The following is a 5,598-nucleotide window of genomic DNA, read 5'->3' on the forward strand; positions in this document are numbered from 1 at the left end:
TCTCATTAGCAGTCAGCTTTTACAACTGCATATTATTTATAGGAGAGGGATTTACAAGCTGTTAAACTAAACAACAAATTAAATTGTCCATGAGCCATCGTCATCCGATATAGAAATTCCCCGTGGGTAACAAGCTGCTGCTTTTTCAATGGGAAGTTTTGGAAAAATTTAATACACTTTATTTTTTGCCAGCACAACCTTTATAGGGAACAGTCCCTTTTTTATTATGACGGAAAACTGTGCCATCAGTGTAAACAGCTCCAGATGCACAGTGAAATTCAGCAGTCACAATCCACAAGCCTCATTTTAATGAATGCTCACAGGCATCTCTCTCGTCTGCTAATTGTTTTCAATCAAATTTAAAATACCACAAATAGAGAGTCGCTCAGTAGTGCATTTACAGTCTCCATTAACTAATGGTTTTTATAAAATATATTTAAAAAGCAATAATCTGAGAAGATAGCTTTAGGGAAAGTTTCCATCTCCGCATTTTGAAAATAGTAGTATTGTTTCAAATAACCTGTCAGCCTGAGCATGATGTGGTGTAATAAAGAACTGTATTGTGACATCATATGTCCAATGTTCTTAAAGACTACCTAGACGAGATTTCTAGCATGCCTAATGATGCTGTTTTGCACTGACACACTTAAGTGTACAATCACTTTAGTTTCTGTCACAGGGACTCTTCATTTTACATGTTTTGCTGCTTCTGCCTTAATCTTTTCAGGTATTTCAGTCTTAAGTGTTAGTCTTCTCATACAAAGTCTATTAATTGCTCTGTTTTGAATCAAATTGCTTATTGCTTTCAGAAGTCTAAGTCATTGTTCCATTGTATGTTTCAGCTTACGTCACTTTTGCGCATTCTTTTTTAATTCTGTCCTTGCAAAAGAAACATAGTCCAGTCCTAATTTATCATTTCCCATTGTTTCAATACCTCATTTTTACCTGAGAAACATTGTATCAAGATAACTCCAAGCAAAAGCTTCTTCTGTTACTCACTGTGCTTTGTGCTTGTTCTGGCCTCTCTTTATACTGCATATGGATGGGCAGAGAAATAGAAAGCTGCTTTCAGGACTCCTGAACTCCTTATAGTCAACTGTTTCTGGAAAAGAAACAGAAAGAAACAGAATCCAGCGTCCGGTGCTTGCTTAAAAACAAAACAAAACCCCATAAATTTTTCCACACTTTAATATTTAGTCTATATTGCTAGACATTGGTGGGTAGGGTAGGGGAGAGCCAATCCTGATACTGTAAGATCAAGTGAAATGATGCTCACTTTTAATAAGAACTAAATGTAATTTGTGAAATCTGCATTAAACTATCAGTGCCATAGTTCAATCAAGTCAGCAAACATTTGATAACTTACTTCCTCTATGACCTTAATCAATGCTAGACTCACTTCACAAATCTAATCAAAGCCAATGATTTTTGAGAAGTCTAATGATTCTGTAACTAATAACACTACCAACATCAGCCCTACACGCTGACCTTATGCTTACATTCATGTTAAAGATACAAAAAATGCCCTGCAAGACATACAACTTTACATAAACCCTTTCTAATTCATCACACAGCATGAATGTAAGCCCACTTATTTGCAGAGAGAGATTTTATCAGGGTAGTGGCTCTACAAAAGTTACGACTCTTTTTCTGGGCTTCCATGAAAAGGTGAATCTAAGTTTAGACTGGCAAGAAGTCAAGGAGGACATGCAGTTTTCATTACACGAAGGGTATGGTCTGTACCTACCTGCTTATACACTTAGCATGGACTAGACAATCACACAAATTACCATGTTCCCAAAAGTGTCTAGGACAGATTCTCACGGAATGGACAGGAGGTCTAGTTCTTTAATAAACTCATGTGCAAGGGAAAATTTGGGAGATAACATAGGGCCCTGAAGACCTACAGAAGAGGAATACCATTTTGCCATGGGTTGAACACTAGCTATGGATGACTGTTGGCAACTTCCACTCTGGTAGAAAAAATATGCAAGGACCTATGTCCTATACTGTGGGACTTAATTCTGGTTAGCTCTCAAATTGATTAAATTAAACAAGCTGTTACTCAGTTAAAACTCACGATTAGCTTTTCATTTTCTTTTTTTCGCTCACATGTCAGGAGAACATTGTCTAAATCCCACAGTGAGAGTTCACATTAAAGAATGAACCACATTTAAGTACAGTTTAGGACTTTTTGAAAACAACTCAGTAGAAAATAGCAAAATATGAATCACTACTTTAAACCTGTGAAAATGTTTTCAGATTATGTACTCCACATTCTAGAATGATAATATTTTGTACACAATGCTAAGCTCCAGAAATTACATCTAAATAAAAGACTTCTGCTAGATATTGGGCATAAGCTACTGACATCGCTCTGTGCCAGATGATTAATTCAAGTCACTCACAATCACTTGAGTGGCATCTAGTTCTTACTTGTTATGACTGTCGAGCCATTGGTACTATGAGCTGGTATATATTTTGTTGCATGCGTCATCAGCAGAATTGCAGCTGGGTCTCACTGTAGAACTTTTATTAGAAAGATGATGTATGGAGCAGAAGGAACACAGCTTGACTTTCAGATCCCAGACTGAGTTTGCTGCTCTAGCAGTCAGAGAAGTGGGAGAAACGCTTTTGACATGCAAATTTTGTATCATTTTGGTACAAAGGCAAATGATGGATGATAAATACTATATCCCATTATGTAAACTTTACACTTTGCAGACAGAACCACACTTTGATATGCACAACCAGGAGAAAAGGAGTCAAAGGGGGACTATGATAGGGACATAAATGTCTACAAATAATTGAGCAGCAAGAATCCCTGTTGTGTTATTGACAGTGGCTGAAAATGGCATAATAAGGAGCAATAGCGTGAAATTACTGCATAAAAGAAAACATTTAAATCAGACATTAGGGGAAAAAAATCCTTAACAATGAGAAAAATTAGGCAATAGAAGTACCTTTTTGCAGAGATATTTAAAACATCATTATGTTCCAAGTGTCATGTCACTCGACAAGTAGTTATAAAAATTGTGGTTTCTTTACCTGTTGAATCTGTTTGTTTAGTCATATATACTGATTTTTAGTGACAACAACTTGGTTTTATACCATGCAGTTCTTATCATGGGCACTGACAAACAACAAAATGAGAGAGTAAGTTGAAGTTTACCAGGCATCAGTTATAATAAAAAAAATTGGTGTTCTTTAGAGTAAGTTGATAGTGTCTTTTGGATTCCTGAAAGAAGATCTTGATTTTAGGATTAATTTTGAAGTAACAGAACTAAGCATGTCACTTTACTTAAAGTGCAAAATTCAGCCATATGGCTGTTCTAAGCGGAAACATAACTTTTTTAAAGTGTGCAGTAGTCGTACTGAGACTCGGTGTAAGAATGTGAGAGAATCAAAGTCTGTGGTAGAAATAATATCTTTAATTAAACTGCTGATAGTGCTATTGAGCCTCTTTTTATAATCCAGCAGAGTAATAGCCTTTAGGTCTCAGTCTCATTTTGCAGGTCACAATGCAAAAACGGAATGAATTCCAAAGTTTGGAGTAGTATGGCCATGTTGAAATGTACGAGAAATGCTGAAAGTTAACACTACTTCGTTTCTGCAAGAAACAATGAAGTTTGTATTCAGAGTTTCTTTTGTGTGATGAACTGTGATAGTACTTTTTTAAAGAAAACATCCTGTGTCATGGGGAACATCTCAGTTGTATTGCTAAGATTTCATATGAGTAAGTAGAGGATGTTTGGTTTTGGTTTTGAGTGTTATTTTGGTTTTGCGCTCTAGTCTTTGGTTGCTGTACAGTTTGTTTCACATTTGGGGAGCATAAAGGAAAATTAAGGATAGATGGCAAGCGCTCTTACTTTTGGCTATAGGACAGAAGCCATCTGTAAGGCCTTCTCCTGGTAAATGTGCATCTCAGAATGCAAAGGTTAAGCAAGTCCTTATATCAGGTGGTACATTTTGCAAAGGATTACATGTGAGTTTCTGCAGTAATAAGTGTGGCACCATAAGAGAAAAAATAATCTAGGATGCATTCTTGTTTCCTGGTTATTTGCTAGAAACAGTATTCTTATACAAAGTGGGAAGATACCTTCCAGAATTGGGTGGTTCAGTCTTCTGCTTATTAATGAGGATGTATTAGTCATTGTATCAAAATCTACCAGAAAGTACTGTCTAATTTCTTCTCTTTGTTTCTCATTCATTTTTATTTCATTCTTTTGTAAGGAAGTTTCCTGTTTACTTTTTGAAAATTCACCGTATTTTAGCATTTAGAGTCTGCTAAGACTCCTGTCCATCCCTAATTTGTGCTAGATTCTATTATCAGCAGTCAATACTTGACGCTTACTCATGAACCACAAGAAATCCATTATATGCAATATGCTACAGCTTTTAATGTTGTAGGATATTGTATGTGTTCAGCTTAGACTATTTTATTATTTAGCTTAGTTTATTTTAAGATAGATCAATACCACCTGCTGAATTGGGTACTGTTTCCAAGACATTCACTAGCATTGTGGCTAAGAAAATAAGCACCCAATCACTGTGTGTATTCTTTTTTATCACTTAAGATAATTCCAGCTAAAGTAATTTACGTACACTTTAAGAAATTGAATGTTAAAACCATTTTAAGAGGACTCAAGAATAGAATTACTGAAATTCTGGAATTATGCTTAAAGGTCAATTTTATCTACTATATATTAAACTTCTCAAGGTCTTTTAACCTTCCTCTTAGGTCATCATTTCGCATTTGTTCATTAGCCCCAGGGATGAACTCCTATAGCTTGCCACTTTTAAATCACAAACAAGCTCGCTATTTCAGTTCACTGTGAAAAGTTTCTTGATAAAAGTAGTGTTATGGAGAATCCATGGCTGTTCCACTTTGATGTGTCTTTGCTGAATGTACTTACCCCTCAAGAAGAGGGATCTGGCTGCCAGTCTGCAAAACTCTGCCTATGTTCAGACAGTCGGACAGGTGTTGGTTTGGGTTTTTTCCCATTTTGAGCATTACTATTGGTAATAAGGAGTCCGTTTGCTGAATTAAACCCCTAGTGGCACCTCTGCAACCCCTATTGTACAGCTATAACTGACTGGAACCTACCAAATTATTTCAATGATGTACTGGCAGCAGTACCCTTCAGTCAACTCTAAACTATTTTGGCTCTGTAGAAGTAATAGGAATCAACTTTTGCTGCTAATTAGATAAGACTGGATACATATATGGATCAGATTTGTTGAGAAAGAAGGTGCCATTTGATCTTGTCACTTTCCAAAGCAAAGCAATGCCTTAAATAAGACCTGACAGAACACTGCTCTTTCTGGTGTCTGAGCGGACAACTTGATACATTACTGTGTAACATCACCATTTGTTTGCAGTTCTTCAGCCAGCTTCCAGTCCAGCTGGCTTGTTTCCAAGTCATTTTGAATTGCTTTTGGAAGATTGTGTAAGACATTCTGTCCAATAGTTTATTACTATAGAGATCTTGAGCCAGATCATCCTTTTAGAAGCTTTTTTTTCCCTTTATTTTTCTATTTTTCTGTAAAGAGGAGCAGCCCTGAAGCCAATTTACAAAACCTTTAGAGGAGTTCTTC

Source organism: Cariama cristata, unplaced genomic scaffold, assembly GCF_000690535.1.
Source record: "Cariama cristata isolate BGI_N322 unplaced genomic scaffold, ASM69053v1 scaffold24874, whole genome shotgun sequence".
In the NCBI taxonomy this organism is placed as follows: Eukaryota; Metazoa; Chordata; class Aves; order Cariamiformes; family Cariamidae; genus Cariama; species Cariama cristata.